Here is a 22,295-nt window from a genome sequence, read left to right as displayed (position 1 = left end):
ACGCTCTATCCACTGAGCCAAACCGGTTTCGGCTGTCTAGTTTTTCTTTACCTCACTTTTCCCAACACTGGAAATTTAATGAATCAAAGGTCAGGATACATAAATCATCACAATGAATTTCAAGATCATTAAAGAAAGCAATTTTATTGGAATTTCTGAACTGTGAAAGTAGAAGCAAATTTTCCTCTACAACCAAGCCTAAAACATTTAGAAAATTTTGCTTTACAAAATATGTTCAGAGATCAATGTTACTGAGGAAGAGGAAATAGAAAGAATTGGCTCTCTTACAATTCGAAGCCTTCTCAGATGCCAGCTATTTCTGATTGGAAGGCTACCAAAGAGTGCTCAGGACCTATTCACCTCATCAGAGCTAAATGCTTGGGCTCTGATTATTCCTTAAGAAATGATTTAGCTTTTACTACATTTTTTTTTTTTTTTTTTTTTTAACCAGGGAACATTTCATTAGGAATAGGCAACCTGAATGTAGCCTGCATTCTTCAATAATGCATTCATGGAGTTACTGCAAAAGAGGGCCCATTTATTTTTATTAAAAACGGAGACCTGGCATATTAGAAAAGAGTCCCTATTATGGTCCTCCTCAGAGTTAAATATATTGAATTGCATTTCCCCAACATCCTAAGGATCTCAAAATGGAGAAGAAGAAAAGTTTTTACCCACCAAACCACTTAAAGTAATTTCAGATGATGGTGGCTGGCCAGTCATTCTTTGAAATCTTGTTTGGTCATCCTTTCAGCCTGTACCTGGAGGCGGTCAGGGAGAGCCAACAGGATCTACATGGCTGGCTGCTACACTCTTCCCTAATCACATCACCCCACAAGTTATATCTCTTTTCTATCTCTCCTCTTCAAGTACACCTGCCTCCACCCACCCCCATACAATTTTAATTTTATTTATTTACTAGTGACTCATGCACAGATTTGTGCAAATTGAAAGGAAATTAATTACAAGGTGGCCGGAAGGGTAGGACTGGGCAAGATGGGCTGGGTATGCCTTGGAGCCAACCTCCCGCGGTCCCTCCCATGCTGGCCGGCCACACCTGGCAGCGCCATAGCTCCAAGGCATCTGCAGAGTGAGGGGGCAGGGTGTCCCCTCTGATAGGTGGGGTCCCTTAGTCTGGCCAGCAGGGATTAGGCCAAAACTGGCTCTCCAACTTCCCCCGAGGGGGTCCTGGATTGCAAGAGGGCGGTTACCTGAGAACCACCGCTGCCAAGTCACTGCAGCTTGGCAGCTCCTGAGTTGAGTGTCTGCCCCCTGGTGGTCATTGAGTATTATAACTACTGGTCGGATGGTCACTTAGCCTTTTATTTATATAGATTTTTAACTCAATGAAACTGAAAAAATAAGTTTTTAAATTGATTTTTTAGAGAAAGAGTGAAGGCAGGATGATGATAGACAGATAGATAAACATACAGATGAGAGAGAGAAAAATGGATCACCTGCCTCCTGCATGCCCTCTACTGGGGGGATCAAGCCTGAAACCCCAGCATGTGCTCTGACAGGGAATCAAACCAGCTCACTTTTAGTGCATGAGATGACCCTCAGTCAATTGACCCACACTGGCCAGGGCATGCATACAGTTTTCAGAGCTGCAAGGAACCTTAAAAATTATCTAGCATAATGAAAACCCATCATTTAAATTTAAATTTATGTATTTGCCAAAATGTAACAAGATACAATGGCAGTTTCAACTGAATCTCCTGTACAACAGAGAGCATATTCTGAAGTAAATCTTCAGACTAAGATGAAAAATATTTCAAAGGAGGCATACCAAAACTGGTCATTCAATTCATTCACCCCACCTATATAAAGAATATAAAAAACCCTATAAAGAGAATATAAGAAGTCATGGGTTGCTAGTGAGGAGAGGAGAGTTTTGGAGAGAGCAGGCAGTATTCTGTGAGTTCCTAACTTGGGATGCTTACCTTCATCTCAAGTGCAGGGAAAGGGCCTCAATAAGACCACCCACAAAGCTCAATACTTACCCCCCTGCAATTTGGGGATATTGAGCTCCACCTGAGGAATCTAGAGTGAAGGCCTTGCTGGCTATCTGTTCCAATGCAAGAGCAAAGGAGAGGTTGCTGATGTGCTGGGACTAACCTGTATTTATTTTTTTCTTTCTTTTTATAACTTGTATTTCTCTACTTCATTTGAGCAAAGGATGAGTATTTTCTTTCTTTCTTTCTTTCTTTCTTTCTTTCTTTCTTTCTTTCTTTCTTTTTTTTTTTTTTAAATCAATCTTTATTGTTCATATTATTACAAAGGTTCCTCATTTCTTCCCCCTTCCACCAGGTTCTCACCCCATCCTCCGCCCCCTCCCCAGCCCCCATTGTCCTCATCCATAGGTGCACAGTTTATGTTCAGTCTCTTCCTCACTCCCTTTCCCCTGAGAACAGTCAGTCCACTCCCCTCCGATATCACCGACTCTATTACAATGAACCGCTATTATTGTTCATCAGGTTTTTCAATCTCCTTTTTTTGTTGTTGTTGTTTTTTAATTAATAAACTTTTACACTTCTAAGAATAAATTTTAAAATCTAGTAATTTTAAACCTTGTTTTTTTTTTTTTTTTTTTTTTTTTTTTTTTTTTTCTGCCCTGGGAATTGAGAGCAAACTTGTTTACATGTAAATTTGCCCTTAGGCTATCAAAAGGTGTAGCCCTTCAAGTGTAAATGGACACGTTGTTTAAACATAGCTGCTGGTTGGAATTGGATTACCTGTTCTGGGTGGGAAGGGCTTGTCATTCCCTTTCTCCATTAAAATTAAGGTGTTAGCTTTAAAACCTCTTTTTGGCAAGAGACCTTAAACTTTCAGAACTTTAAATTTTCAGATAGTAAATTAGTTACTTAGCATTTTCTCAAATCAATAATACCTCCACATGCCCAGGGATACACTTCATACAAAAGACATTTCCAAATAGATCAACCAACCTCATCCAGGCCCCACACAAGGCACTCAGAGATCAACACCCCAGCGCTATACTAACTCAACACATCCAGATCTAAGCCTTTTTCATTTGATTCAGCAGACCCTCAAGTTCCCCCAAAAGTTTTCAGCCATGTCTGAGAGGCAGCCTTGGGGCGGAGGCAGGCGAGGACCGAGCTGTTCCAGGCCTGGCTGCTCCTGGCCTGGCCTCTGTTGCTCTGGTCCGTTCCACAACCAGCTGCTCCGGGTCTGGCCACTGCCGCTCCCGACCTGGCCGCTCCCAGCCTGGCTGCTGCTGCTCTGGGCCTGGCCGCACCCGACCCGGCTGCTCTGGGCCCGGCTGCTCTGGGCCCGGCCGCTCCGGGCCTGGCCCCTCCCAGCCTGGCTGCTCCAAGCATGGTTGCTGCTGCTCTGTGACTGGCTGCTCCCAACCCGGCTGCTCTGGGCCCGGCTGCTCCGGGCCCGGCCGCTCCGGGCCTGGCCCCTCCCAGCCTGGCTGCTGCTGCTCTGGGCCTGGCCGCACCCGACCTGGCTGCTCTGGGCCCGGCTGCTCTGGGCCCGGCCGCTCCGGGCCTGGCTGCTCCCGACCTGGCTGCTCCAAGCATGGTTGCTGCTGCTCTGTGACTGGCTGCTCCCAACCCGGCTGTTCTGGGCCCGGCTGTCCCGGGCCCGGCCGCTCGAGCCTGGTAGCTCCAGGCCTCGATGTTCCGGGCTTGGCTGCTGATGTTCTGGGTCTGGCTGTTCCCGACCCGGCTGCTCTGGGCCCGGCTTCTCCGGGCCCGGCCACTCCGGGCCTGGGTGTTCCTGGACTGGCCACCCTGGGCTTGGCCGCCTCCGCCTCAGGCCTGGCTGCCACTGCCCCAGGTCTGGCTGCTCCAGGCCTGGCTGTTGCTGCTCGGGTTCTGACTGCTGCTGCTATGGGGCCTGGCTGTTGCTGCTCCAGGCCCGGCTGCCACTGCCTTGTGCCTGGCCACTCTAGGCCTGGCCACCGCCGTTCCAACATTCTGTCCTTTTTTTTTTTTTTTTTTTAAACGCATTTATATTGCAATGTTGGCTGCTGAGTTGAGTTCTGACTTAGTCTTTGATTTTTCAAGATCTTCTTTGTATTCTTTCTTAAGTAATTTTACTATCTTTTGCTCTCACTTGATTTCTTCACATTGAAAACTTCGGTTTCTTCCTCCTTGTCCTGGAAGCTCAGCAGGTTGGCCTGTGGCACCCCTTTGTTCTCCGTGGGCTCCTGTGCTGCTTCGGCCTGTTGCCGGGGTCGGCGCTGCCCAGGAAGCAGCCCCTGGCCTCGGCTCCGTGGCCTGCGCTCAGCGGTCGAAGGCCCAGGGGCACCCCCCCCCCCTGGGGCCCCGTCGCCCGGCTCCCAGGGGCTCCTGCTCCTCCTCGCGTTCCTCCAATCTGGAGCTTTTTTTCTCCTTCTCGCTAGGGGCGTCTAGCATCAGAGTCAACAGACTGTCCTCTGCGCGCAATATGCGCGACTCTGGGGGCTCTGCTTTTCGCCGCTCCCCTGGGATTCCGCCACACAGCCCCGTCTCCCCCTGCCTGAGCCTGGATCCCCAGGGTCTGGCCCAGAACTGGGGCTCAGCGCTGCCGGTTCTGGGGTTCAGCCCAGGCCGGGGTTTTTATTTCCTTCCTGCTAGAGAACACCAGGCAAGCACCCAGCCTTCTCCTCCTCTCCAGCTGTGTCCTCTCTGCACGCGCGTGCATACATGCAGCATGTCTCCATACCTTAGGATTTTTCAGCTCCTCTGATTTTCCTTCTGGTTTTCTCTTTCCTTCTTGTTGTAGAATTTTCAGTCAGTCAACTACCTGTAGCTCTGGGCAATGTCCACTCTACATTTTAGTTGTATTCCATTGAAATTGTTGTGTGCTGCTGCGGTTAGGTTTCTACCTGAGCAGCCATCTTGGATCCTCCTAGCAATTCCCTTTCCAGACTCTATTTCTTTACCTGTACATCCTTTGTAAGTCAGATGCCATGATTCCAGGGTCCACGTATTTGCCACATCTGTTACTGGCGAGGTACTGCATGACTCGCTGCTTCAGTTTATTATCCACAAAACCTGCTGGCCTGGACTTCATCCCTTCTGTCTCCGCCCAGGATGAGTGTTTCCTATAAATCAGAAGGAAATCATGCATGTGAGAGAGCCAGCATGGAAGTCTCAGGTTCCATAGGAAAGGACTCTGTGGATGTACCATTGGATGCCCATGACTGGGGGAGGAGCAGCCACCAGCTGGAGTACAGATACTAGCATACAGGGCAAGGGACTGACCAGTGAAAGCTTCCTGGTGATGGGGATTTATGAAGAGCTCACAAACTCTGCCAAAGTACCCAGGGAAAAAAAGAGCTAGTTTAAAACCTCTGAAAAAAAAAATAACTTCTCTGAGACCTGAGAACATTTTGCCTTCTCACTGCAACAGGCCAGAGCTGGGTGACAGGAGAAGCCACAAGTTTTTAAATCATGAAACAGGATATTTTTATTATTGAACTGAGTGTGTGTTGTGTGACCTGCAGTGACTAAAAGAATGGCTGGAAAAGTCCATGGTCTTAGTTTTTATTTTGGAAGTGAAGGGTAAATTAGTGCCATAGAGTGGATTTACTTATTTATTTATTTACTTACTTACTTACTAGAGGCCTGGTGCATGAAATAACTGCATTGGGAATTTCCTGTGTGTGTCCTGTGTATGAAATTCCTATGTGTGTCCCTCAGCCTGGCCTGTATCCTCTCAGTCCAGGAACTCTTAGGGGATTTCGGACTGATGGCGTGGCCTTTGGGGAACGGGCCTAAGCTGTGAGTTGGACATCCTTAGAGCTGTTCTGGAGGTGGGAGAGGCTCCTGCCACCACCACTGCGTTCACCCCTGTGAGAGTGCACTGACCACCAGGGTGCAGCTTCTGCGTTGCGTGTCTGCCCCCTCTTGGTCATTGTGCATTGTAACGACTGGCCGTTCTGCTGTTTGGTCCATTTGTGTATTAGCCTTTTATTATATAGGATAATTTGAAAAGATTTAAAATAGATTTTTAGAGAGAGAAAAACATTGACATGAGAGGGAGACATCAATCAGCTGCTTCCTGCATTCCCCCTACTGGGGATTGAGCCCAAAACCCTGACTGGGAATTGAACTGGCAATCATTTGGTGCATGGGATGACACCCTATCAACTGAGCCACACTAGCTTTGGAAGAAAAAAGAGAGAGAAAGAGAGAGAGAGAGAGAGAGAGAGAGAGAGAGAGAGAGAGAGAGAGAGAGAGAGAAGGAAACTAAAGAAAACACTGGGGCTGAAACCAGTTTGGCACAGTGTATAGAGTGTCAGCCTGCGGTCTGAAGGGTCCCGGATTAGATTCTAGTCAATGGCATGTACCTTGGTTGTGGGCACATCCCCTGTGGGGGGCTGTGCAGGAGGCGGCTGATGGATGTTTCTAGCTCTCTATCTCTCTCCCTTCCTCTCTGTAAAATACGAATAAAATATATTTAAAAAACACAGAAAACATTGGGGAAAAATACCCAAAACCCAAACAAGTGAAGTTCATCGTGGCAGACTTTAGTGCCTGCTAGGTTTCCCTTTGGACCCTGCTCTTATGCCGCCGGAGGCTAATTGTTTGTAGGCTGATTTTGGGTCTCCGTGGAGGTACTTCTGTGCCAACCAAAGTCAGAAGCTGCCCAAGTTTGGCTCTCAGCGTCCTGTTCAAAGCTTTAAGTGACCCACAGCTTGTGGCTGCTTTCCGTGGGCTTGCTCTCCCTCGGGAGGAGCCGAGCCGAGCTCCCAGGTTGGCTTTTCATCAGCACAAGGCCCTAAGGCAGGTGGGGTGTGTAAGTACCTGCACTGTTTCCCTGACCTCTACTGGACCCCACCCCACGGAGCCACTCTGAGGGAGGCCAGTGGGTCTGCTGGAGGCCAGGAAGCACCAGTCAGGTGCCTGGGATTGTGGGGGATGTCTGGGCCCCACAGCCAACCCCTGACACTGCTCCAGACTGCTGCTCCCTGAGGCTGCTGCCGCCTCAGCTGGGTTCGTGGGGCAGAATTGGGCAAGCTGGATTCCAGAGCAGTTCTGAAGGTGGGGCCAACTGGGGTGGGGGTAGGAGACGGGGTATTACCTTTGCCCAGGCTTCAGCTTTGGGAGGGGCTTGTGGCTCTCAGGATATCGGTGGATGCACAGGCATCCTAGCAGCCATCCTCCCAGTCACTATCCCCAACTCCCTGCTCTCCTGGCTCTCCTCAGGCAGTTCCAGTCCGCACCACCCTCCCTCCGCATAGACCTAGAGGGAGTGGCTGGGAAAGAAGATCCTGGGGGCCAGTCCCTCAAAAACAGTGGCTTTGCCTCCATGGGGTTGTTGCAGGGCCGCTCCGCTCTCTGTCCAGCAGAAAGCCTGCCGCTGGTCGCCTCCTGGCAGCTGTAGTCCACGCTGGCTGTCCCAGCTGGGGTGCCCTTCCTGGGGCTCCAGCCCTCTCTCTCTGGGGGAACCCTCCTTACCCTTGGCCCATAGGTCCTGAGAGCTTGGCCAGTGCCTCTTGGGATCCCATCCTTCTTACCAGTCTCCATGTGGTTTCTGTCCTTCCTTGTTTAAAAGTCCCTTCTTTGGGGTGGGGGGAGAGAAGGAGGTAAAAGTTTCTTCTTCAGTCAATCCACAGCTGGCATTTCAGGGTGAATACTCCCCAGTTTTATTCTATTTCCAGTTAGATTCCAGGAGAAGATGGCAGGAAGATCCTCTTATTCTGCCACTGTCTTCCAACCTCTCCTTCTCTGAAGTTTTGATATGTCATATTGTCATTCTCATTTGTCTCTCTGTTTTGTTTTTTTTTTGTTTGTTTGTTTTAGAATATATTTTTATTGATTTCAGAGAGGAAGGGAGAGGAAGAGACAGATAGAAACATCAATGATGAGAGGGAATATTGATTGGCTGCCTCCTGGATGCCCCCTACTGGGGACCGAGCTCACAACCTGGGCATGTGCCCTTGACCTGAATCGAACCCATGACCCTTGCGTCCTCAGGCCGATGCTCTAACTGGCTAGGGCTCTCTCTATATTTTGATCTCACCTTTTATTTCTTCTTTGACCCAGTTATTTTTCAGTAATATGTTGTTTAATCTCCACATATTTGTGGTGTGTGTGTGTGTGTGTTTTACTTCCTATTTTTGCAGTTGTGTTTTTTAATTTTAAGGCATCATGGTCAGATAATATGCTTGGTATAAATTTCAATCTTCTTTAATTTTTTTTGAGGCTAGTTTTGTGACCCAACATGTAGTCTATCCTTGAGAATGTTCCAGGTGCACCGGAGAAGGATGTATACTTTTATGTTCTGGGATGAAAGGCTCTGTAAATATCAATGATGTCCATTTGGTCTAGTGAGTCATTAAGGCAGATGTTTCTTTATTGATTTCCTATTTGGATGATCTATGTAGAGCTGTCAATGGAGTATTAAGGTCCTCAATGATTGTGCTTCTATCAGTTTCTTCCTTTAGTTCTTTATATATTTTGGGGCTCCCTGTTGGGTGCATATATATTAAGATGTGTTATGTCTTCTTGATGTGGTGTCCCCTTCATAATTATGAAATGTTCATCTTTGTCTCCTCTTACCGTTATCTTGAAATCTACTTTGTCAGATATAAGTATGGCTACACCTGCTTTTCTATGGATCTTATTTGCGTGGAGATTCATTTTCTACCCTTTCACTTGGAGTCTGACTTTGTCTTTGCAGCTTAGATGTGTCCCCTGAAGGCAGCTTATGGTTGGGTTTTGTTTTTTGATCCAATCTGCTACTCTGTGCCTCTTTACTGGTGAATTCGGTCCATTTACATCTAAGGTAATAATTGACATATAAGAATTTTCTATAGCCATTTTATCTTTTGTTTTCTGGTAGCTCTGTTGCCTCCAGTGGTTCTTTTTCTTTGTGTTGCTGTCTCGTGTTTTTGTTTGGTAGTATTCATACTTCTTTCCTCTGTTTCCTCTTTTTTTAAAACTATGTGTCTCCATTTTGGGTTTGTCATGTGTGGTTACCATTAGGCCAGAAAAAAAGAAAGTTTCATATATACACTAGTCCTTTTTCTTTTGTATGCATCTGATATTCATCCTCCTTTGCAAATTCAGACCTTTACTCCCTCCACCTTTATGTTGTTGTCACAAATTATCCATTTATGCTGTAGGTCTGTTGGTGATCATACCTGTAGTAGTTCTGTGACCTTTTGTTCTTTGTTTCTGGTAGAATAACCCCTTTGAGTACTTCCTGCAATGGAAGGCTTCTGGTGATAAAGTCTCTCAGCTTCAATATGTCTGCAAAAGTATTTATTTCACTTTCTTTTTTTTTTTTAGAGAAACATTTTTTATTTGGGAAACATATCCCAAAACAGATCAGTAAGTAAAATAGATTTCAGCCCTGTGCACAGCTCTACCCTCCCAAAAATAACCCTGGGGTTGAACATTGCCCTTCCCTCCTTGGACTTCTATGATCTAAAATATTTTGGCAGCTCAATGTGTATCATCTGGGTTTGGGGCACCATATCCATGACACTGTTCCTAGAGTGCAGCAATCGGAGGGCCCGTGGATCTGCCAACCCTCCCTTTACTCCAACTCAGCAAACATTTCTGTCCCACCCTAGAATCTGGGGCTAAAATAAGGAGTAAGAGGACCCCTTCACTGCTCAGCACCTCACTGTGCTTTAAGAATGAGGGAGGCATCTTATTTGGCACTTTAACAATAGAGTGAGCAGCCCTGACCGGTTTGGCTCAGTGTATAGAGCGTTGGCTTGCAGATTAAAGGGTCCCAGGTTCCATTCTGGTCAGGAGCATGTACCTTGGTTGCAGGCACATCTCCAGTCGGGGTGTGCAGGAGACAGCTGATCGATGATTCTCTCTCATCGATGCTTCTAACTCTCTATCCCTTTTCCTTCCTCTCTGTAAAAATCAATAAAATATACTTAAGAGTAAGCAGAACTAGAGAAGACAGAAAAGGTACCAAAACTGGCAGAAAGAGGCCACTTGGCACTCGTGTCTTGGGAGAAGGGAAGAGGGAGATAGATATGAGAGCAGGAGCCAAGAAAATTAGGAGGGATCCACTCCAAATGACAGAGGGATGAGATGGGCTAGAAACAAGAGAACTGTTGACTCTGGGCCTGTGTCCTCTCTACTTCCATCCCAAAGCATCTGGGTACCGTACCCAACTTTAGCCTCCCCAGTGTCAGCTTGTGCCCGTGGAGTGTCTTCCCTAACACTAATGCCTTGTCCCCTAAGCCTGAAGATCAGGCTCTTGTCTACCCACTTCTTTCCTGTTGGCCAAATTGTCCCAAAGGCTCCATCCCACCTCTCAGAGAACTCTTTGGTCCTCAATTCCTGAGGAGGGGAGGTGGGTCAAGGGCACCTGGTCCCCAATCTTCTCTGCCCCTCTTGGAGCCCCCTAGACTTGGATGAAGAGTAGGCCCGTCAGTAGGGCAAAGCCTGATAGGAGCAGAATGACCTTGAGGATCCTCTGCTCGGAAGTGGCCAGCTCCTGGGACAGGAATTTCAAGAAGGCGATACAGAGAAAGGTGCCAGCTGCCCTGCCCTCCAGCACAGACTGGGCCAGCTGGTGCTGTGGGCCAGCTGACTCTGCCAGAGCTACACCTAGCCCAGTGCCCAGGGGTGTCGTGCATGAGAAGAGAACTCCACAGCCAGTCACCACCTTTGCGCACAGGTGACTCTGCAGCAGCCTCAGGGACAGACAAGCTGACGGCCACATACCCTCATGGAGCAGCAAAGCCAGACACAGCTCCATGGCCCCAGCCCGGTCGCTGCAGTCCCACTGCCAGCCCCTCGAACTCTGAGGGCAGAGCCAGGGAGGAAGCCAGTACATGGGCACGCAGGGCTGAGGGAGCTGCCAGAGCTCTGCTTGTCTGTGGGAGGCTTTGCACCTGCCAGTGCTGTTCCCAGCAGCACCCTTGGTGGCACTGACTGCTCCTTGTGAGACAGCGTGATCTGCTCCATCACCAGGACCAGGATGAAGCCCACGACCAGGGTAAACTCTTGTAGGGGAACTGGAGCATCATGTGCAGGGCTGCCAGGGCCCATCTATGGCAGATAAGTACTCAGGCAACAGGTTCGGGAGACAGGTAGCCAGACCCGCCCCCCCGACCCCTCCGCCCCAAGCGAAGCAGCTTACAAGGCTCAGTCAGGGCTTTCTGGCGAAAGGCTCAGGCTTCCGGGTTAGCTCAGGCTGGTGAGGGACACGGATGGGCACCAGACTGCAGATGAGTGGGAGCACCAGCAGGAGCACCAGCAGGAGCATCAAGGCCTCCACCTTCACCTCCAGGCCCACGGCCTCTGGGCGCCACACCAGGAGCTCCAGTTCTCCCAGGGCCCCATGGTGGCTGTGGGTGCTCCAGTGACTCTCGGACCTCACAAGGGTCTCACTGCATGGCATCCGCTCGGTTCCAGCCTCCAGTCGGGCCTCACTTTCCTTTTTAAAGGATTACTTTGCTGGACAGATCATCCTTGGCTGGTAACTTCCCTCAATAGTTTGAATATTTGGCTTGTAGAGTTTCTACTGAGAAGTCCAATGTAACCAAATGGGCTTTCCTTTATAGATTACTTTCTTCTTTTCCTTGGCTGCCTTGAGAATTTTTTCTTGTTCATTATTTTTTTTACTGTTTAAAATATTACAAATAGTAGTACATATGTATCCTTCTCTCCCCACCCCCCACCCATTAACCTTGCCCCAGCCTCCCCTGGTCATTAGTTTTTGATGGTCTTAATACCATACGCCTTAGAGAAGACCTCTTTGATTGAGGTAACTAGGTATTCTGCTTGTTATAGCCAGGCTCTTTTGCTTATTCTTCCGTGGGCACACACAATATTCTACTTTTTACCTTGCTTCCAAATGCTCTCGTACTTCTCACCTGTTCAAGATCCTAACTATACTTTAAAGCTCAGGGCAAGAAAAAGGGTATTTTCCCCTCAGGAAGTCTTCTCTGAGGCTGGGATCATTTCACCTAATTCTGAATCTCTGTAGAATTATGGTGCTTGATATAATACTATTTTACTTTGTTAGTCAACTTTCATTATACATGTTATATTTTGCCAATAAAGTCGTAAGTTATATATATACATATATACACATATATACATATACACATATACACATATACACATATACACATATACACATATACATATATACATATATACATATATACATACACATATATACATATATACATACATACATATATACATATATACACATATATACATATATACATATATACATATATACATATATACATATATACATATATACATATATACATATATACATATATACATATATACATATATACATATATACATATATACATATATACATATATACATATACATTTGTGCACTCAGCAGTGGGGGGGGGGAAGTTGGCGGGAGGGGAGCTCCTCAGCCTGGCCTGTGCCTTCTTGCAGTTCGGGATCCCTGGGGGATGTCCAACTGACGGCTTATTGGACATCCTTAGCCCTGCTGCACTTGCCAACGTGAGCCCGGCTTCTGGCTGAGCGATGCTTTCCCTGGGGGAGCACACTGACCACTAGGGGGCAGCTCCTGCATTGAGCACCTTTCCCCTGGTGGCCAGTGCACATTATAGTGACCAGCCATTCTGCTGTTCAGTTGATTTGCATATTAGCCTTTTATTATATAGGATATATGCACACTAATGTCTTTAGCCTAAGCACTGCATACATTAAACCAAAAATTGGGACATATCGTCTTTGAAAATGTATACTTATATAGAGAGAATACTGCTATTTGAATTCTGGACTCTCATAACTTGTAGAAATCCATTCAAATTGCAAACTTTATAAGTCTTTTGTTGATGCATTTAAGTTTGTTTTCTAACAATTGAGTTTTGCAGGACAGTCAATGTGATGTTATTTGGCATATATAAGTTAAAAGTTTAACTTTAAAAAATGTTTTTATTGATTTTAGAGAGAGAAAGGAAGGGAGAGAGAGAGAGAGTGAGGGAGAGAGAGAGAGAGAGAGAAATATTAATGACAGATAAACATCATTCAGCTGCCTCCTGCTGCCTCCATACAGGAGATCAAGCCTGAAACCTGTGCATATGCCCTGACTGGGAATTGAACTGGCAATCTCTCTGTGCATGGGATGATGCTCACCCAACTGAGCCACACTGGCCAGGACAAGTTCAACTGTTTTATTAATTTTACTTTATCTGATAATGAGAAAACAAGTAAATCGAAGCACGAAAATAAAATATATTAAATCTAAAAATATTCATAGCTGATTTATTTTGACAAGTGTTTAAATTATTTAGCTGTTCTGAATTTATTTTATTTTAATTATTTATCACAATACACTGTAATGCATTAGTGAATGTCTTGAAAAGTGTTTTGTAAAAGTGGGCAGCATCTTAGTAATAATAGCACTATAACTTTGCCATTTAATTTTTGCTGACAAGTGGGTTGAGCTTGTGAGGATAATCATAAGAAACATCAGGGGACAGTCCCTATATAATTGAGACAGGATGGCACTGTAGTTGCCTTTTCAATTCTTTCTGCTACTATAGCTTTTCAATACTTTTAAAAACTGTCAGCAGTTCAATAAGACCTTTAGTTCTTTCCTGATCTTAAAATATCATCTTTACATGCACTCAATGCTATATGCACAAATTTCTCAAGTGCTTACCTCCTTACTTTTCAAAAGCAGTACTTTAAATGATGTTCCATTACCTCCTAAATGTTCAAACCTCTTCTCCTTTTTTTTTCTCTTTTTCTTTTTTTTTAACTCCTGCTTGGAAACTTTTTCAAAAGCACTTCAGTATTTGAACAATAAGGCAATAGTGTACAATATAAATTTTATGCGGAACAACTCTATGTAATGAACCTAACTTCTTACGCTTTTTTCTCCGTAATTTCTTTCCCTTTGACATTTCCAATAGAGGTGACCTAGTTAAAATAAAGATAAATAGAAAGAGGGCTAAAAGTCTGTTGACTTTGAGAAGAATCATCCCTGGCCGGTGTGGCTCAGTTGTTTATCCCAGATGCCAAGTGGTCACCGCTTCAATTCCCGGTTGCCCGCTCAGTCCGGTGGGGAGTGTGCAGGAGGCAGCTGATTGATTTTTCTCCCTCTCTTTCTTCTACCTTCCTCTCTCTCTCTAAAGAAATCAATAAAACATATTTTAAAACAGCAACAACACAAAATCCCAAGAAGAATCAATGCACGAGTTATTTAACTCCCACAGTGGACATCACCTGTGTTTTTTGCTAATAAACACTGTGCTTAGACTAATCTTCGTGTTGGTAAATAAAACCCCAAAATTTGTAACCTTCAGCACTATCCAAGACTTTTGTTTATGTCTGTGAAATGCAGAAATAAGTACTTACTGGAGAGATGGACTCTATCATGGGACAAAGGCTTTCTAATCTATGTATCGACTTTTTTGTGTTTTGTGTAGGTGGTCACATTATGACTTAGCACTTGATCTCCATCCTTCCTAGCCCTTGATTTCCTTCCAGTGAGCTTTCCTGGTTAGCCAGGTCTGGAAAGGTAAAAATTAGATTTCCAGACTTTTTTGTGGCTTAAAAAAAAAGTGCATACCTTCAGGATGGACATTACAAACATCTACTAAAGTCGGAAGGCTAATATTTTGGATCCCACATCCAGCTTCAACAATTACCAATAGTTTGCCACTATTGTTCCATCTATTCCTCTCCACTTTTTTAGTGTTGGAATTTTAAAAAACAAACTTAAGATGTCATTTCTTTGTACCTATAAATATTTCAGAAGGCACATCTAACGGTAAGTACATTGAAAATATTGACAGCAGCTAGGTTCTTGCAAGATGTGTATGATCAAGATTTGAAAGTTAGAGGTGAGAGAGAGGTCATCTGTCTGTAACTTCTACTGCTGAGCATGGGTGGTGAAGACTTTTGGGTGTTTTTGCAATAGCAGTCCAGTGTCTGATTGTTCACTACTGGCTAACAAAGGGTCACTGCACTTACTAGATGATTGCTCTTTATCATCAGGATATATAGTGTTGTCGCTAGCAATACAGGGGACAAAGAAAAAAAAAGTTTTTCTGGGATCTAGGGAGGCCTCTGATTGACTCTTACGTGCCATGCCAGTGATAAAAGTTAATGGAAAGCTAAGCTACCTGATACAGGCAGGACTTCTCAGGAAGTAAACAACAGCTTACATGGCATCGACTATGTGTCATTTACTCTTCTAAGCATCTCACATATTATCAACTCACCGAATTCTCACAATAACCCTATGCTGGAGACACTTTCATTATCTTTGTTCTACAGGCGAGCATCGAGGCACAGAGAGAGATTCAATAACATGACCAAGGTCACAGAATTCATAAGTGGCAGAGCTGGGGTTTAAACCCAGAAAATAGAACTCCGGAGCCAGGCGCCTAAAACCTGCATTTTACTAGTTATCAGTTTGGAGCATCCTACCAGGTAAGAACCAAACCGGTTGTTGGCAAAGGGAACACCGAACGAGTAACGAAGAAGCAAACCATAAACGTCAGCTGTGGTTTTAGGCCCTGGAGCGAAAATAGGACCTGGAGTAGCAACCCAGGTATTTTTCCTTTCTGCACGTTACATTGGTGCTCTTTGATTCCATCTGCAGTCACTGCACACAGTCCCCCTGGCAGACGATGCCTTTGCTCGCAGGCAGTGCCTCACTGCGAGTGTTTCTGTTTTTCTGCTTAGGGCTTCCTCTGCAGTTGTTAGAACCATGCACAGGGCAGCCCAGAACGGGAGAGGCATTAATGCCCAGGGTAACTCTCTACCCCGGGGGGTTGGAATTGTTGGATAAGTGCCCATCTCTGTTCTTTAGAGGGAGAACTGGGAGTTGCATTTGATCTGTGCCTCAGGGGATTCCCAGTGGAATGAGCTCAGTTACCCCCAATGGTAACCAGTTCAATATGGATTCTATATCTATCTATATCTATCTATCTATCTATCTATCTATCTATCTATCTATCTATCTATCTATCATCTTCTATCTATCTATCATCTATCTATCTATCTATCTATCTATCATCTATCTATCTATTATCTATCATTCTCACTGGAAGATTTTTAAAAATTGCTTCCAGAGAGAGAGGAAGAGTGAGGAAAAGAGGGAGCAAGGGAGAGAGGGAGAGAGAGAAACATGGATGTGAGAGAAACATCAATTGGTTGCCTCCTATGTGCCCTAACCGGGAATTGAACTCAGGACCATTGATACTCCAACCCATGTCACACCAGCCAGGGCACATACTTTATTGTATTTCCACCTTTCCTGTCTCATACACCCCATTCTTTTATTCCCACTTTGTAGGATCCCCTTCCAAATAAATAGATGCACTCATGTCCTGTCTCAGGTATAATATTTCTACACAAGAACCAATTTCCACCATTTTTCTTCTTCCTTTCTCCTTATTTGCATAGTTTAGCCCCCTGCTTACAGAATCTGATGGTAGGATTGGGACTAAACAAGATGAGGAATGAGCAGCACCCTGAGATGGAGGCAGTGATTCCTGAGAACTTGAACCTACCCTTCTTATGAGAGATTTCCTGTCCTTTTATTAGGAAGGGTAATTGCATCCTGTTAGGTAGGAGCAGATTGTTTTTGCTCTTTCTGTTGTTTAGAAGGTTAAGTATGGCTATTGAGTAGCCAAAGAGCTGAATTATACAGAATGTAATTCATGATTCAACCCCCATTTCCAATGCCTTCCATTTTCCCTTCTTATACTCAGAGTCTGAAAAGTTACAAACTGCACTTTTAAGACTCCCTTGTAGTTGTGATACCATTTCCACAAATTAGATGCATTTTGTATGCTTTTAAAGGTGGGAGTGAGACAAAGGCTATGTGGTAGCACTTCTAGTATTTTCCACTACCAAGTATGGGGGTGGGGTGTTGGTTTTTTTTTCCTTCAATTCATAGCTTTGCTGGTAGCAAGAGGCAAGGCATTGGACATCTGACAGGCATGGAGTGAGCTGACAACTACCACGTGTGTGGCAGAGACTTCGTGATCCATCACGGTCTCCATGCTGTGTCCCAGACTGCTTAGAGGCCGAGTCCCGGGCCAGCTAGTTCTACGGTGCTGTTCTTTCTACAAGTCATCCCTGGAAATGGGACTAGTGTCTGCTTCTCCAGGCACTCAAAAGGTTTTCTTTTGTAAGCACCTAATTCTCTTAGATCCTTTATGTTTAAAATGGTTCCCAGTTATAACTGGACCCTGACTGAAAAAATTAGAATAAGACCTGTCTCTGTGCAGTATCACCTCAGGGTTTATTATCAGACTGAGCTTTGGATCAGCAGAGTTTAGACCTGAACGACTCTTTTTTTTTTTTTTTTTTTTAAGTTAATCCTCACCTGTGGGGATTCCATTGTTTTTCTACTAAAACAGAAGCTCTTATGAAGAATCTTTAGGGCCCTGGCCAGGTAGCTCAGTTGGTTAGAGTGTCATTCTGATATGCCAAGGTTATGAGTTCAATTCCCAGTCAGGCACATATAATCAACTAATGAATGCATAAATAAGTGGAACAACAAATGGATCTCTCTCATCAATCAATAAAAAAAGAGAGTCTTTAGGTTTTGAGGCATGTAAGAGATAATCTTTTTCAGCAGCCTCATTTTGCTTTACTTTATTGTACAATATGTACTATGGTTTTTTTTTTCCGTTTGGTTTCCTTTTTATCTACTTTTAAAAATTTGGTATAACTTAAAGTGCACATAAAAGTGTAGCTCTATGACTTTTTAAATATGTGTATACCATGTTACCACTACTTGAGCCAAGATACAAACATTCTTTAGTACCTCAGAAGACTCCTTCATGTTCTCTCCCACTTCATAGCTCCCTACAATGTAATAGTTTTGTGGGACTGCCAAGAAGATTACCACAAACTGGGTGTCTTAAATGACAGAAATTTATTCTTTTGCAGTTCTGGAGGCTAAAAGTTCATAATCAAGGTACTGGCAAACCTGGTTCCTTCTGGAGGCTCTGGGAAGAATCTGTTCCATGTCTCTCTTCTAGCTGCTGGAGTTGCCAGCAATCCTTGGAATTCCTCTTCCTGTAACCGTATCCCTCCAAAATCTGCCTCCCTCATCGGCTGGCATTCTCCCTCCACATCTCTGTGTCCAAATTTCCCTCTTCTTGTAAGAACATCAGTATTAGATTAGGGTTCATCCTAATTCAGTAGAACCTTATCTTACCTGATCATCAAGGACCTTATTTCCCAAATAAAGTCACATTTTCAGGTACCTGATTTAGGATTTCAACGTATTTTTTGGAGGAGTCACAATTCAACCCATAACACTAAAAGTAACCACTATCCCGATTCCAATCATAATAGAGTAGTTTTACTTTTTTGAACTTATTGAAATACATGTAAGTGAAAGCATTGAGTAGTTCTGGCTTTTCTCACTCCATATATATATCTGTGAGATTCATCCCATACTTTCCCACTACACAATATGGTACTTCATTGTAGATATTTATATGCTACACTGTCGATAGACACTTAATGTTTTTCAGTTTGGAGGTTACTAGAATCTGTTTTTACCCATAGAACACTTCTGACACCAGACCTGTAGATTTTCCATATCAATGACCAGTTCTGCCACTCTCTAGATACTCACTGGGTGGCCTGCAATTCAATCCAAGTCTGATACTAACTACCTGGAGTTAGCATAGATCCCACAGGGTCAGGGTTCAGCCTCACAAGACTTCCCCCACAGTCTGCCACCCGGCTCCCAGGTGCTGAGGGAGCTGGGTGGGGGGGAGAGGGAGGACCCCGGCCTCGATCAATTGTCCTGCAGGCAGGATGTTGAAACAGGTGAGGGGGGCGGCACCACGCCAAGGTGGGATGCCAGGCAGGGCTGAGGGGCTGCGAGGCTGGGGTGACAAGCTGGGACCCAATCTTTGCAGGCCACCCTGAGAGACCCCACCCATGCACAAATTCATGCACCGGGCCTCTAGTTCATCTTATAACTGAAAGCTTGTACTCTTTGACCAATTCCTCCCCATTTCACCCATTGTCTGGTAACCACCATTCTATTCCCTTTCTTCACAGAGTTTAACTCTGAGATTTGGAAGCCTGTTTATTTACAATTACTTTTGAAAAACAGAGTGATAGAGATGTTGTGAAAGGAGCTCAGGAATGCTTGTCAGTTAAACCAGAGAGGCAGCCTGGTGACCTTGATACGAGTCAGTTACTATTCTGAAGACCTTGAGCATGCTACTTAATCTTTCTGAGCACCTGAAAAAACAGAGTGAACAAGCCTGTTAAAAATAGTGCTAACAAGTTAATAAATGCTAATAAGCCTAGCATTTTTAGAAAGCGTGTGTGGCAGACTCCATTTTCCAATGGTGGCTGCAGCAATATTTCCTAAACCTCATGACCTCTCATAGCTCCTATCACGATGTAGGGGGTTGTCTTATTTTGTTGGGACTGTTTTAACAAATTAACGTAGACTGGGTGCCGTAAACAACAAACCTTTATTTCTCACGGTCAGGAAGAGGGAAATCTGAGGTCTGGGTAGCAGCATGGCCGGGTTCTGGTGAGAGCCCTCTCCTGGGTTGTAGACTGCCAGCTTCCCATAGAATCCTCACGTGCTGGAGCAAAGCCAGCTGGCTCTCTGGCCTCTCACAGGGCTCAACTCTCCTGCTCCACAGCCTCCCCTGATCCCCACCTCCAAATGCCGTCGCATTGGGAATTAGATTTCAAAGCATGAATTTTGGAGGGTCACAAACATTCAGTTCATAAGAGTGTTTTCCCTTGTATCTGGGTTTGTGATTATGGTATTGATGGTGCTCTGTGACTTCTGAAGCTAGGTCATGAAAGGCAATACTGAGGGGGGAAAAATCAGTCTTTAACATTTGGAAGCCGGCCATATTTTTCCTCTTATTGAGCACAAACAATCTTAAGAGTATCATTCTCAGACATGGTTGTTCTGAGACCATGATAAAATGAGTCAAAGCAAGGCCAGCTCATAAATTTATCTGAGCACAAAAACAAGGTCACTGTGCCACTCACGAAATACCAACTCTCCTTCTCTTGTTCAAAATGAGTGAGGCAACTTCTTCACCAAGTGCAGTTTTATCCTTACCTTAGTCTGCTCTTTAGTAGGATAATTGAGATACCAATCAGAATTGCATCCAATCAGACAGCATTCAATCCAGAGAGAATCAATTCCTCCTTCCTCAGACCTTCCCTCAAATAACCCAAGCAAAGCCCAAATCCTTTAATAGGTTCTTTCTAACATCCTCTTTTTTTTTATTGTCTAAAATTTTACATATGTCTCCTTTTTCCCCTGGTTAACGTCCTCTTTTAAAAAATATATATTTTTATTGATTCAGAGAGGAAGGGAGAAGAAGAGAGATGGAAACACAAATGATGAGAAAGAATAATTGATTGGCTGCCTCCCACATGCCCCACAACCTGGGCATGTGCCCTGACTGGGTATCAAATTGTAACCTCCTGGTTCATAGGTTGATGCTCAACCACTGAGCCATGCAGACTAGGCTCTCACATCCTCTTACTGAGACATCTGTAGTTCTCCCATGGGGTTTTTTCTCCCTTACTGCTGGGAGTAATGAATTTGTTTAACTATAATACATGTATATTCATGATGGTCTTTGACTGGAGTATATCAACTACATGTTTTTGTTTTGTTTTGTTTTGTTTTCTCTCTTAGGACACTTGCTTGGGGGCAGAAGCAGGGTGGGGAGGGAAACCAGGTGCCAAGTAAGCAGCCAATTACCCTGAAGTCACCAGGTTGTGAGGACTAAGAGGAGAGAGATATGCTGATCAGGCCCTTAGCTGCTCCAGCCCTATCACCCCACCTCTCTGTCCCCCATCTCTCCCCACTGTGGGACTTCTGGCTTCAGCTACTTTCTGACTGGAACTGCATGGAAGACTTGAGCCAGATATTCTGGCCCAGACCTTCCTAAATTTCTGGCCCACAGAAACCACAGAGATAATAAAATGATAGTTGTTTGAAACCACTAACATTTTGGGTGATTTGGTACATTAATTGATAACTGGAACAGGGTTGAAAATGTTTAGCCCTCTGGTGTGGCTCAGTGGTTGAGTGTTGACCCATGCTGGTTCTATTCCAGGTCAGAGCACGTGCTTGGGTTTTGGGCTCCAATCCCCAGTAGGGGGTAGGTAAGAGGCAGTTGATCCATGATTCTATCTCATTATTAATGTTTCTATATCTCTATACCTCTCCCTTCCTTTCTCTCTAAAATCAATAAAGACATATTTTAAAAATACGAAAATGTTTATAACATATCTGGCACACAGTAGGTGCTCAATAAGCGGTATCTTTTGGAATTTGTAAGTAGAAGGTTGTTATGTACAAAATCTCCAACACCCAAGTAAATTCTTTTCCAGTTAATTTTCTTTAACAACAACAACAACAACAAAAAACATTGGTGCCATGGATCCACTCAATTTATTTTAATCCAGATACTAAAATAATGTAGACTGATCAATAATCCTCAGTAAGGGGATGAATTTATTTTAGATCAATGCTAGAGCATTACTATCATTACTGCTTTTTGACAAGGGTTTTCTGTTTAGAAAATACTACCTATATGTTAGTTTAGAACTTTAGAGTCCCTATCAGTGGTAGGCTATATTTCCCAATCCCGTTTTCCTGTGGGGTGATATGTTGAGTCTATCATGTTTTGAATGAGGATTAATGTGATTTATTGAATGTCTTTTTTTAAATTTCTTTTTTCTTTTTTTTCTTTTTAATAAATCTTTATTGTTCACATTATTACAAATGTTCCTCTTCCCCACCCCCTCCCGTTGCTCTCCTCCACCAGGTTCCCACCCCACCCTCTGCCCTTTCCCCACCCCCCATTGTCCTTATCCATAGGTGCACAGTTTATGTTCAGTCTCTTCCCACACCCCCCTTTCCTCTTTTCCCCAAGAATCATCAGTTCACTGCCCTTCCATACCTCTGATTCTATTATATTCAACAGTTAATATTGTTCATCAGATTTTTTTTTTTTAATTTCCTTGGCTTTTAGATTCACTTGTTCTAATAGTTACGTATTTGTTGTTCATAGTTTTTATCTTTATTTACTTTCTCTTCTGAAAGAACCCCCTTCAGCAATTCATATAATTCTGGTTTGGTGGTGATGAACTCCTTTTACTTTTTTTTTTTATTAGTGAAGCTCTTTATCTGGCCTTCGATTCCGAGTGATAGCTTTGCTGGGTAGATTATCTTTGTCTGTAGGTTCTTGGCTGTATTTATCACCTTGAATATTTCTTGCCATTCCCGTCTGGCCTGCATGGTTTCTGTTGAGAAATCAGCTGACAATGGTATAGGTGCTCCTTTATAGGTAACTACCTACCTTGCTCTTGC

At 44.4% G+C, this 22,295-nt stretch overlaps 1 pseudogene across 1 annotated transcript; it reads right to left on the bottom strand.

The window, feature by feature from the left end:
- Positions 1-10,322: 10,322 nt before the first annotated feature.
- Positions 10,323-11,337, bottom strand: LOC311627614 (zinc transporter ZIP1-like; annotated as a pseudogene). Its single transcript has 2 exons — positions 11,160-11,337; positions 10,323-11,051 (listed from the first exon to the last, which is right to left on the bottom strand). The product of its transcript is annotated as a zinc transporter ZIP1-like (transcript).
- Between the last annotated feature and the right edge of the window lie 10,958 nt (positions 11,338-22,295).

The sequence above is a fragment of the Pipistrellus hanaki genome (assembly GCF_964339955.1).
Source record: "Pipistrellus hanaki genome assembly, chromosome: 9".
NCBI lineage: Eukaryota > Metazoa > Chordata > Mammalia > Chiroptera > Vespertilionidae > Pipistrellus > Pipistrellus hanaki.
Note: the sequence above shows the minus strand (reverse complement) of the source record. Positions and strands in the feature narration are given on the sequence as shown.